General features: G+C 45.1%; 1 protein-coding gene across 1 annotated transcript in view; it reads right to left on the bottom strand.

Moving 5' to 3' along the window:
* Nucleotides 1-11988, bottom strand: part of filip1l (filamin A interacting protein 1-like) — a 62067-nt gene extending 50079 nt beyond the window's left edge. The window contains exon 1 of the mRNA XM_035150216.2: nucleotides 11492-11988. The gene's annotated coding sequence lies outside the window, so the exon portion shown is untranslated. The remainder of the gene's footprint in view (nucleotides 1-11491) is intronic.
* Between the last annotated feature and the right edge of the window lie 1641 nt (nucleotides 11989-13629).

Here is a 13629-nt window from a genome sequence, read left to right as displayed (position 1 = left end):
GAGCCCTGATCAACCTCTACATTCTGTGGTTCATCGGCTTCGTCTGAGGTGTCAAGGTCCCTGCTGCAGATGCAAAATCCCACATAGTAAAATTGTTTTGGATCTGATTTGGCCCCTGTCATCCGGCCCACATACCACGTGGGTTAATGGCCTGATCCTGTTTGCCAGATCTGGACCACAAGTGAGCCAAAGGTGCCAAAGGTGGCCCAAATTTGTTTTGTGCTATTTGGGCCATATTCACCATTCACCACATGGGCCACTTTAGGTTCACATCCAGACTACGCCTTGCCAAGAGCACCGCATGTTTGCCAAAAAAAAGGCCCACATTTGTTTTGGGACGTTTATTGTTTTACAAGTGGGCTCCTTTAGGCTTGCATCCATTTTGTTCGGGCCACAAGAAGACCCACATCTTTATGGTTGAGCACATTCTGCCGCTGAGGCCCAACCGTCCCTTTAGAATCAACCAAGCTGCACCAGATTTCACACACTTATAGATATCACCCCCCTAAATACGCTTGATTTTTATTCAGATAGAAACCCAAATTGAATAGCTTTTTTTTCTTGGTTCATGTCTCATCCACTCACCAAGTTTCGTGGAAATCTGTTCTGTGGGTTTTGCTGCTGACAAAGAAATCAAGCAACCAACAAAAGAAACAGAAAGGGGGCGCGAAGACATAACCTTTTTGATTATTCCTAAAAGAAATATCCAGTAGCTGTAATCAAAGTAAATACTATGACTTAACGGGCGAGAGGAACAGAAAATAAATAGTGTCTTTTATACAGGGGAGAGGAAAACCTCTGAGACCAGATAAAATGAAGCGACGCACGAACTTCACATTCAAATTCCCCCTTTGATTAACAACCATCTATCGGAACATTTTAAAAGCATAATCTGATCCCCTCGTCCCTCCTGCCACCTCCACACCCCCACTCGAGGGGCCCCGTGTGCCCGGCGTGACGGGGCACATCCAGACAGATCCGATGGTAGGAAGGTGCGAATAGTTGAAATGGACTCTCACCGCAACCAGGCCACCGGGGAAGAAGACGAATCACCTATACAAGCCCCGACATAGTCAACACTGTGATCCTCTCTGCTGGATCCCAGACACGTACTCACTGATGACCACATGCAGACTAAACCAGCCAAATCGTCTCATTTAAAGCAAGGCCATATTTTTTTGTGCTGTTGCGCAACTTCAATCACACTTATGAGAACTAGTTCCCGCCTATAACAATATCAATCATATTATAGGTATTTACAGGCACTTGTGGAACTTTTGCATTGCAATGTCTGGATTTCGAGGTGTCTTGGGGCAGTTCTGTGCAACGTTCTCGATGTTTTTCTGCAGGAATAATGAGCAGATTCCTTCATCAGGGGGTTGGGGCTCATTGGATGGATAGGTATATCATAATGAACCCTCCAGGTACAATATAGCATCAGGAAACGGTTGTTCCACCCTCTTGTTGGTCGTTTAAAAGTCAATATGGCTTGAATCTTAAAATGTTCCCATGATTATTGAAAAGATAATTAGATTAGAAGACTCCTTTAAAGACAAATCCTGTCCTAGACAAACTATAATTTGTCTTAGTATTAGTTGTGATTATAACCTTGTCTTGTTTTCAAGTGTCATTTAGAGGTCTCGCCATTGAAGAATGGCCCATTGCTCGGATCAGCCAGCAGAGGGCAGCACCTTTTTATTTTTGGGAGTGTGCATGTTGGAGCTTTTGGACTCTGAGTGATGCTGCTCAGCTTCATCAGCAAGTTGATTACAGTATACAGTATATAGGGGTGGGGGGGGTATAAGAGCTATTTTAGGTGGTAGAGGAAATAGTACAGTGGCAAATAAGTACAAAACATAAGAAAGAAATGTAGCATAGTTGACCCTCTAAGTAAAAAAACGAATTTACAATTCATACAATTAAAAACAAGATGAAAGTGTTTTAATAGAATAGATGCTGTGTTGTTCCAGTCTGTTGTAGTGTAGTTTATTGTGTAGCTCCAAGGAACTGGATGCTTACGTTGTGTTTTGAGATAATTTTACTCCACAATCAAAAGGGAGTAATAATGTATTTATCTCATATCGCTTTAACAGATGCTTTGGTTTCGATGAAAACAATGCATGTCCCATTTTGTGCAGGAGACCCTCTGCTTTGAGGTAACCTGAGATTTTGTGCATAAATCCCCAGACTGAGGCCTGACAGCAGATCAGAAAGTCATAGGGTTCATCAGCTGGTCAGTTTGTCTGTAGTAATTGCGTCTGTGGTCAAAGAAGCCACGTAGACATCTTCATCCATCACGACAAGCTGCGAGTTCACCACTGACGCAGACGAGTGACAATAATCTTTTCATTCGTGTTTCCTAGACAGCGTCCGGGGAGAGAGATGGATGGGAAAAAAAGCTGAAGATGATAAAAAGGATAAAACAGTTGTCATCACCAGGTAGTCACTCATTCAGCGGAGCATTCCCGGTCCGTTCGTCCATTCGTGTAGTGACAGTAGTGGATTACAGGGTCACAGCATCCATCAGCTGGTCCACATACTGTTACTTTGCCTGAAGCGCACACACACAAACACATGCTGGCGTTTACTGGAAGAATAACTCTGCTGAAGTGGTTTTAGTTCATGTGTTACTGTGAACACTGAGAAAACAGTGACTACAATAAAGGACGTGTTTAAAATGGATTGAAATATAACACGTATCCTTTCAGACATGTTAGAAATTCATTAAAAGTCAAAGTCTTGAAGAAATCCTGCGACGACACTTCACAAACAAGTCCCCAGAAAACGGAAAATCTCCCCAGTTCTCACCATCGTGATATTAAACGCTTTGACAATTTAATTCCGAGATTATTCACGATGCCGCCGAAGAGCTTTGTTCAGCTCGGCTCTGATCAAATGAGCCGAGCTTCAAAGTGAGAGCAGTGGAGTGAGTCGTCTGTCTGGAGACGTGCACTGACTTCTGTAGTTTCTCTTTGCCAAGAAGACAAAATGGATTTGAAGCATTAATCTTTACATTCTGATGAGCTTCTTTAATCCTTGGATATATTCGCATAATATTTTTGATTTCCAGATATTCTATTTAGTTTTTGTGACTGTGAAGTATGCGATTGGGTGGCATTGTGTCCACAGGTTGTCCGTCCATATGTCTCACTCTTCTGAACACGATATCTCAAAAACAATTCAGATTTTAGTGATCAAAGGTGAAGGTCACAGTGACCTCATGTGTCTAGATTCGTTTTTTTTACATGGTTCCTGATATAAATCAATTTATTGAAAAAACTATTAAATACGAACCTTTAATATCCTAAAATGTTTCCTGTTATTTTCAAATGTTATTATCACTACCAACATGCTCTTAATGATTTCAAGACACAGAGGCGTGAAAGAAAAACCCTCCCTTCAGAAGCGTAAAATATCAAGTCACAAAAGAAGCAGAAATATAATTATTGTTGATTATCTCCCTAGTTAATGACTGTTACATGCCCCCTTCTTTTTTGTGTGCCTGTAATCCAAACTGTCCATTGGCCAACAAACCCCACGCTAAAATTAGAGGTCATCCAATCCCCGGCACTGTAGAGGAGAAGAGGTGCCGAGTGGTGTTGGACCACGTCCTGCTGAGGAATCGTACCGTGGTCCGCTGCATTTGTGCTAAAGGTTTTATTTATCAAGTGCCAGGTACTTTCCAAATATCGGCTTAAATCACGGAGCGGTGCCGGCCTGTAATTGAGATGCATTCGTCCTATGTTCCAAAATGAAGAGATTTAAAGGGCCAGAATGGGGAAATTCACTTTATCAGTTGTGTGTGTGTCTCCTCACCTCCTGCAGCCAATAACCCATTCATGTATGAGGAATTAAAGAGTCAAATATGATTACTGGGTCTGAAGGAACTGATGTTTGTGCAGCTTGTTAGATTGTTGCTGCACATGTTGTGTTTGCTTTGCAGTCACAACTTCTTTGAATATCCCTGGAGGACATTTTTGTGTACTCATACTCAAATATTCCTACTATAGGAATTAGTTTGCAGATATCCCATAATATCCCTCTTTGTGGATGCAACTCCCACATTCAACTTAAGAAATATATTAAACACGCTAATAAATGAAGACTTTGCTTCCTTCCATCTTTCCCAGTTCCCAAGACACCTCCTCAATAAGATGTCCGACTCACAGCTCGGGCTCGTAACAAGTCTAAGATTTAATTAACTTAATAATCAATTATATTAAACTATTTGGGGTCACAGGGCCTTTGGATTCGATTTTTTTGGGGGGCCACTTGGGGGCAGTGGAATCAATCTGCAAAACACGATGCTGACAAGATAACAGTTGCTGTAGCAAACAGGCGGCTCTTTACACATCCAGTAGTTACGGAGCAACATTGTAATCCATTTGTCGTCATGTATCCTGTCGACAGATTAACGTAAATCCAATATTTGTTCTGTATTTTTAGCTCCGTTATGGTCTCCACCCACTACAGAAGCAAATATTTGGCCCTTTATGCCACCCGCTGGCCTCTACATCTACCAACCAAAACAATGGGCTGAGAGGGTGGAGAGGGGAACTGCAGAGTTGGGAGATTTTCTGCAGGTTCATCACCATAGCAACCTCAATATTGATTGAAGTCACTTTAAGAGATGCACATCTTTATTTTGTGATTAACGCTGTTGATCGAAACCCTGTTGAAGACTGTAAACTACACAATCCAACCTAATCAGAGTGGAATAGGAAATGCTATTAAAGTATTGGTCTGGGGGCATCACACTAATGCACAGGAGACAGAGTGTGTCCCAGTGTAACCCCCCCCCACCCCCCTCCGATATGCAGTTCTCTGGCTCTTTCTTCAGCTTTCTTAATATTCAGCTGCTGTGCTGCTTCCCAAACAGCGAACCAGCATTTCTCCCTGAGCTGAGTCATGTTTCCTGTGCTTCATTTGTACAAGCAGTGCTGTGATTCTGTTCCTCTGGCCGAGTACCGTTGCATTGTTTGCAGGGTGAGTCATCGCTGCAGGATCAGGTGAAGAATACGTTTTCCCGCAGGTAGCTGGTTCAGAATGAATTCAGTTTGGATGAGTTTGACAGTTGAGTCTTTGTGTCTCGGGCCCTGGTACAAAAAAAATGCTGAAGAGAGGATGCAAGGCTGTTTTCAATTGAAAAGATGAACCACGTAAAGCTGCAGCTCGTCTTATTGTGGCTTTGGCCCCCTGCACTGCTTATGAGTCATATCGGGCCTCATCCCATTCTGACTGCAGCAACCCTGACAGACAAAGTCTGTACAAATGGCACCCGTTTAAAGACAAATGTGTCATCCAGCAAATTAAAGCGTCATTCCTCACCGCTGTAGCACTCCTGTCCTTTCCATCCCTGCGCTCTCGCTTCCCTTAGTTGTTAGTGGGCCGTCAGAAAATAGCCCGATAATTGACCCTGTCGTTTAGAAATGCAAAAGCCACGCAAAGTCACCGAGCCACGCTAAGCTGGTCTCATCTCGGCCGAGTCCATTCCTATAGCAACGGCAAACAGAGAGGGGAAACAATGGGGGCTCGCTGTGTGTCTGTTTCTGCGGCACATATTTAGCACCAGGCTGCCACCTGTGTGGCTTCATCCAATCATGTTACATATGCGGAGAATTTCACAACCGAAGCCGAGTCCCCCGCTGAGGACACAATGCAGAAATAGCGGAGGGATGGGAGCTGGTTCATGTTGGCATGATGGGGAACTATGTAAAGGTCTCGTTTACATAATGTGTGGCTACATGTGAAGCTAAGCTGCAGCCGTGGAGAACAAGCTGCTCTTTGCCTGGGTTCAAATTGATCCGACTTGTGATGTGAGATTAAAATAACACAATAACGAGGCATGACTCACATAATTAATTCTCCAAAAAGTAATTTACTTGACCATAACTTTATATTATTGTCATGCTTTCTCTTGCATGTAGAGACAAACCCCAGTGTACATGGTCACCTGTCCGTGTGCAGAGTGCCCGGGCAGCTGCGGACGTCATTATCCTCATGACCGTGACAGTTTATTGCCGCATCATGGAAAGCACTAGTGCCGTCACACAGCTCGCGGTGGAATCTGACTTCAGTGGACCCTCGTGGTATAATTAACGGCGGCACTAAATAAAGTAAAGGTTGTGTCACGCTCACTAATCCAGGCGGTGTTGATGATAATAGTCGCAGCAGCAGGAAACGAAAAAAGACAGCCAGGGTTGAAACATCTTTTCTGGTGATAAATTGTTCCGATAACAAGTTGTGTCCTTACTTTTGTGTTAAAATCACGTTAAGAAGTTGTACTTTTGTTATAATCTGCAAAAGTTTGAGTTTTTATCCTGTGAAATTATTTTTATTGACACTTTTAAGCTAAATGAGTGGGTTGACATGAGCAACACAGGGACAAGGTCTGTCAATTACATATTATGTCGGTTACATGGGATTGGCACATGTATGTTGTCCATTTCTCCCTCAGTATTTTACATATCGTTCATATCAAAGCCTCACAATGGGAGTAAATGGTGCTTTTCAAGTCAAATTCACCCATTTACGCACACATTCACACAGCGCTTCTCTCACATATCACTTATACTGTGACGGTACAGCCGTCTGTGGCAATTTGGGGTTCGGTGTCTTGCCCAAGAACACTTCAGCATGCAGACTGGAGGAGCCGGGGATCAAACCACTGACCCTCTGGCTCCATCTCCTGAGCCACAGCCACAAGTCACTTCTCCATCTGCCGTTCACGAGATAAATCTGTATCACGTTGTCGTTTTATTCCCAGGACCTTGAGTTGCTCTTTTCAATTCTCTTCTCCTTCTTCATGCTGACTCTCACCCTTTTTTTTCTGTCTTTCTCGTCACACCCCTTGATGTGAAGTGCTGTGTGTTGGGAGGGAAAATACCAAATCCAGACATAGTGTCAGCCTCATTTCAAGAGTGTTGATTTTGAGAAGAACAGATTCTCCAAATTGACTAAATCTATTCCTCGGATATGTCAAAACAATGTGAGTTGTCTGTGCAATAAGTAAAAGTAAACTTCAAAGCCAGTTCATTGATTTTTCCGGCTTTACAGCTTTTTTTCGATCTCACCACGTTGAATTTTCACACATGATCAGAGTCTCCAGCTATCGTCCCCCGCTGATAGTTTGTAATGCAGCGCAGGCAGCCATCCATCACTGATGCCCCGTGGTGCGCTGACACAGCACAGGGCATTACTCACTTTTACACTTCCACAGAGATGAGCAGTCCATTGCAGCAAATCACACTGTAACCTCGGTCCGGCACTGGCTTCAATATACGCGTGTGAATTATTTACGCGCCCGGAGTCGAGCTGTTTCGGTCGGGATGCACCTGAGGGGGGGAAGTGTCTGCTGGAGGAAGGTGTCGGCAATAAAATGCAACCTAAAGATAATGGAACGACCGTCCCCAGTGTGTTTTATTAACTGAGACATTAAAGTGTGACGTCCTGAGCAAACAGGTTGAGCTGACGATGTATTTTTGGACACTGTATTCCTCTCTGCACTTCAAAATAAAGTGCTACGAGCCGTCCTTCCTTGTCCATTTTTATCGCCATCTGTCCCCGAGCCCCTTCTGTTTGTATGTCCTCACTTGCTCACATGGGAACAGCCTCTGCGAAAGCACCTTCCAGCTGATCTGTCAATGCCCGCCCCGCTGGACAAACTGATCTCGGCCGACTTATTTTGACTCCACTTGGCAGCAGAGGGCCGCAGGTCAGGCAGCGAGAGACACCGAGAGAGACTAATGTTGGACAACACTGCAGTTTCTCTCCTCCCACTCGGTATATATAGTGCTCTTTTCCCAGAGCTCAGAGTGGCTGGTATTCTGTGTGAGAAACAGGACCCCCCCGATAGAAACAAGCCACCGCTCCATGTGTCCCTCAGTCCCCACTCTTCTTGGACTGGTCGACCCCACTTCAACGTTAGGACCAGACCAATCAACACAGAAGTCAACCGAGCAAACAAAGGTTTGGTTCGTAACTGACCTCCTGTCAAAGGCTGTGTTCCAAATCTGGGGCCTACTAGACTGTTCCATTTCGAAAAGGCTCCTTCAAACACGTCCTTCCATCCTCGAGCAACGAAGGCTCCTACAGAGGAAGGTGACACAAATCACAGAAATCCTCCACAGGATAGAACGGATCCTCCGAAGGTGGCAGCCCCTGAATTGTGACACCGTTAAAGAAGCCACGATTTGGATAATAAGGGATAAACATTACGCCCCTTAGCAAGACATGACAACATCGAGCAAATTGTACCTCATCATTTATTTAAATATAACTACAGGCCATCTTGGAGAAGGATAACGTCCTATCTCGCCACGTTAAAAGTCTAATGGCTTCTTCCTTGGGTGATGCCCCACCCCTTCATAAAATTGCATGGATATCGATTTAGTATTTTTTGCTCAGATGAAAACAAAACCTCACTGAGGGCAGTAATCATGGGATGGTATCTGAATTATTACGTTTGTATTAGAAACCAAACACAAAACTAATTTAAACTGTACCAGAAAATTAAATGATACTGATATAGTTTTAGCTTGATGTACTGTAATTAATAAAAAAACTAAAACGTTTATTAATTTATTATTTAAGTTACCTGCACATCTTTTTAAATGTGCGTTGAGTGCACTGGTTGCTATTAATTCAGTGATCAAGGCCTCATTTTTTGGGCCAAGCTCAAAAGGCAAATTACACAGCGTCTGCTCCTCGTCCTTGAAAAGCCTCAGCCCCTGTCTTTCTTTCAAATGATTCACAAAGTCCAGCTACGCCCAATCGGAAAATAATATTAGCTCTGGATAAGTTGATGATAGCCCACTGGAAATGAGACCATCCGTTTTAAATGTACAAAACAGTAAAAACGTCATGTGCAATTTAATACTCTTGTGGCATCACCCGGGGAGAGACGTCTCAGGAATCCTTATTAACCTCGAACTGAGTTGCTTTACTTTATTGATTCCTGCGGGGGAAACGCGTTCCTCTCAGCACGAGCGTCTTAGGTGTCGGGCTCAAGGACACATCAGCAGGCTGCCAAAAGCCACCGCATGTCAGACATGGCGGAATGACAGTTACGACCCATGAACTTCTCACCGTGCGTCCCCCTCATGTTGTGGGACTGGGCGATGAGTCCAGACAGGATAGAAATATGAGAACAATAACTTGTGGGAAAGGCGGTCAGGGGAATTCGGTGGTGTTGTGCTGCCACGCTCCTCCAGCGATTAACTCACCGGATAGCTACTTGAAACTGTAAAGTCCAGCTTCAACTCAAACTCTCACGTGAAATGCTCCTCTAATCTCTCCCCATTAATGATGAATCAAACACCTTCGATAAAGCCTCCGAGCCAGGCCGTCTAATCCGACCTCCAGCTGGCGGAGCTCAAGGTGCCTTAGTGTGTGTGTGTGTGTGTGTGTGTGTGTGTGTTTTAATGATCTCTGCCCCAGTACCCTCAAACTGTCAATCACACTGAGAGACAAGGAGTTCGCAGGAAGATGCAGCGGTTTGATTTCTCAGAGTGTCTGACGGTGACCTCACGACATTGGATGGATACTGTTTGTCCCCATGTTTCATTTGATTGATATTGAGGCATGAAGAAATGAAACTATCGATCAGTAACCTATTGCTTCTCTATATTTGAACAGCCAAAATCAAATTGAAACCCTAACCCCGACCCAGATGAAAAAGCTAAAGTTATTTTTCATTCTTATCGTAGTCGTAACTGGAAGAAGAAAATAATACGTGCAGTTAAAATAGATTTCATGTTAAGGATATGAAATAAGAAGAGCATTCCCATCATCCTTTGCCCTCACACGAGATGCAGTCGCAGACAATGCAACCCAACGAGGGAGTCACACCCCACTTCCACTCAACTGACGCTCCCAACACACCGAATTCCCCCTGAACTTGCCGATCCGTCGCCTCCTCGCTGCCTCGCGGCAGATTACCGGCAGCAGAAGGCCGTGGCTCTGCGCCCCGCTGCCGTACGTGCTTAAACAGATTAGCCTGTCACTTCTCGTCACATGCCAAATCCCGAGCCTTTTAAAGCTGCATCTGGAGGCGCGCAGGGGTCCTTCTGTCAGCACAAATATTTACTCCCAGGAGGAAGGCGTGTGGGAGTGTCGCTACACCTGCTGATTGTTTTATGTGTGTTGCAGCTTTTGTAATGTCAGAGGCAACTATAGGCGACTACTTCCCAAAACCAAGGGCGACATCTTCAGCTTAAAAAAACGCCCCAAATCTAAAATATCTCTAGTCTAGTGGAGAGAAAAGTAAATTTGTCTTCCAGCCATAAATGCAACTGTAGACTTTCTGTATTCATAAATCTACGAGAAACCGCAAACCGTAATTCACGCTGATGATCTTGGATAGCCATGCTAATCCTTTTCTCGGTAACATCTCTCTATGCTGACCACCACATACCGACACCTCATCAGACAGCACATGCCGCCGCAGGACATCCCGTCTGAGCACGTGATAATGGCTCTGGCATTCGCCTTTTTTTAAGTCGTACTGTAAAATAATAACGTCTGAGTTTGGCGGTCGAACTCCGCTCGAGCGAAAATGCTTTATAGGCCCTGACATTTGACTGTTGTCCCTCGCTCTCCCACTCCTCTCAGTACCAAACTGAGACATGAGTGCAGGCCCTGGTAACTCGACCCCCCCCGGGCCCTCCCCTCCCTTGCACGTCCTCCCTGCACTGTATGACACCGCCGTGGGTTCTCATGGACATGCTGCCCTTTGGAAATTCCCCGAGCTGCGACCAATGAGAACCGCGTCCACCCTTATCAACGCAGCTTTGACGTGGCGGGCAAACTGACGTATTGACCACCTCATCGGCAAATTGTCATTTACTGCAAATAAAAGAGAATCGAACCTGTGTCGTCGGGGAAATCAAACAGTTTAGATGTTTTGTCTCCTGGCAAAATAAATTCAATCCAATTAGATCAAATTAAGATCATTCCCCATGGACCCCCACCCCAGAGCCTCCGGTAGTCTCCTCTCTAATCTCTGTGTCGGTCTTATTAGCCATAATCTTTCTGAAAAGCCACCACAACGGAGATTAGGTCCCACTCTCTGTGTTCTGCAAATCCACTCAACTCAGACATGTCCATGCGTCTGTGATTTAAGCTTTTGTGCATAGTGATGAGCTGTGTCTCTGCAGCAATTACAGAAAAATTTCCCAAAAATATTTTTGGACAATGGAATTCATAATGTATTCAAAATCATGTACAGTGTTTAAAATAGACATCAGTTGATTTTAAAAAAAGACTTTGCAATTGCCAAGGATTTCTGTATTTTGTGATTCCTGCATTTACCAGACAGGTGAGACCCCAACATGGCACAGGCATGCAGCCTTTCACATGTGCATATTTGCCTCTAAATGAGAATGATCACATTGCATCTGTCAGCGTCTGACCCCCACACACACACACACACACACACACAAACACACACACACACACACACACACACAGTCTCTCCAAGCTCCAGCCTTACCTCTCGCAGCAAAGCTTTAGCCCACTGTGCTGTTGTGCCTCTGCAGTGCCACTGGCTGTTCCTTCAGCCCGTCGGCTCGGATGAGGCTTTATCCTCAGTGTGATTAGTTTTTCTCTCCTCCACCGACGGTGAGCGTCCCTTTTCTCTCTGCGCCGTCGCGTCCTCAGCTGGCCTCTCGTACAATCCAGGTGGTGAAGAGGAGCGTCTCCTGACAGGCTGAAGGAGCTGCTGCTGCTGCTGCTGCTGCTCCTCCTGTATGTGTGTGTGTGTGGGTGTGGGTGTGTGTGATGAGGATGTCTGTGGCTGGGGACTGTGAAGACAGACAGTGTGTGTGGGAGTGAGTGAGTGTGTGTGCGTGAGTGTGTGTGTGTGTGTGTGAGAGAGAGAGAGAGAGGGAGAGAGAGGAGAGGGGGGTGAGGCAGGACCTGCCATGCAGATATCAGCCCTGTTGCAGTTAAATTTAAACCACCCTCTCTCCTGACACCTTGAGCCACGACTGCCCACCCTCTACACACACACACACACACACACACACACACACACACACACACACACACACACACCCAAACAGGGCTCTGACGGTACCATATGGCACTCGACAGAGGACTGAGCCCTGGAGAGTGTGTGACTGTCCCTGAAGAGAGATAGAGTGACTGGCTGGTGGGGGGGGGGGTGGAAGGGGAAATATCGAGAGAGGAATTTGGACATTATATTAGTTGCTGGTAAGAAAATCAAAGAAGATCGAACATATACTACTTTGTTATGCTTTTTTAAATCTTCATCCTGCAGTCCGTTGTTGGCATTTGCCACCAATGTGTCACAAAACACTGCCTCATGCGTACAAGTGCCTACACGACGCATCCCACAGTGTTCTTTGTCGTTTTGATGTTGCAAGAGAACGCCTCACATTTGGCTTTCCACTCCCCCAGGACCTGTAAACAGACGGCGACGTTTAAAATCAGTGGTGTTCCTCAGGTGATTTATTCTTTTTCACCTTGGAGTGGGCTGAGGTTACACCAGAAATAGGTACCTGACTCTAACTGGGTTACTTTCTGATGCAGCAGGGTGGGGGGGTCACAGACCTTTTAGTCACAGCAGCCCCTCAGCAGACGTCAGAGCAGTTATGGGCATTGTTCGGCTTGAGAAGACATTCAGGGGGCGAAAATAAACTGCTTTTATTCAAAGTGGCTTTAGGACGAGATGAATATCCCAGCAAGGTAAACATGGGAACCTGTTGATTTGTGTGAATGTGTTTTTTTTTATGTGTGTGTGTGTGCGTGACCTGAATTGCATCAAGACTCCAGCTGTCAGCGGTTCCTCTCCTTGACACGCTGCCATAAATCTCCCGGCCAACTGCCTTTTCTTTCCCCTTTATTTACCGAGGTGTGTGCAGGGCCACTAAGATGAACTTTCACGTCAACAGCGCCGGTTTATTTCCCTTTAGACCAAAGATCCTGCAAAATGCCTCCATGTAGAATGTAGAATCTCATATCTAAGAACCTTAAAAAGTTATTAAAACATAGCTGATGATTACATTATTTAGGGACTGACTATTGTTTGCGGTTGTCAGAGATTTTATTTGCAATTCCAAGAGTTGGGCTTGTACGTGAAATGTTTCCAAGCAGAAGACTGGAGGGCAATGAGGTGAGATACTTCTGTAAAAAAATAAAAAATAAGTTGGGTTTCAAGCCAGTGGAATATGGGAAGTGACTCAGCTGTTCTGGCTGCAGCTTTTCAAAACGGGGCGCACACGTCTACACAAAAATCTACCCTCACTGAGGAATGATTGACAGGAGCTCAAGTAGATGGAATGCATTGCAATTCAGCAAATTAAAGTATGTTAAAAAACAGGAGTAAAAGGTATATGCAGGGTCAGTGCAACCGCAAAGCAGGCAATTGTGGCCCCCCAAGAAAATCTGAGTACATTTATTCTACAGCAGCGACAATTTTGGATCAGACACCCCCCCTAACATGGCCCCATGCACCAAACCCTTTTTAGACGTTGAAGACTGGAACGTCTAAATGTGTGCATGTGTGATGTGGCCGGAATGGTGATGGTTTCCACTCAAACTTCAGCGTGCACGCGGTTTGTTTCGGTGCAGGGCCCCTCCCCTCCAAAATCTGCGCGGTCAGCAAAA

This window comes from Hippoglossus stenolepis, chromosome 24 (genome assembly GCF_022539355.2).
Source record: "Hippoglossus stenolepis isolate QCI-W04-F060 chromosome 24, HSTE1.2, whole genome shotgun sequence".
NCBI classification, from domain to species: Eukaryota; Metazoa; Chordata; class Actinopteri; order Pleuronectiformes; family Pleuronectidae; genus Hippoglossus; species Hippoglossus stenolepis.
Note: the sequence above shows the minus strand (reverse complement) of the source record. Positions and strands in the feature narration are given on the sequence as shown.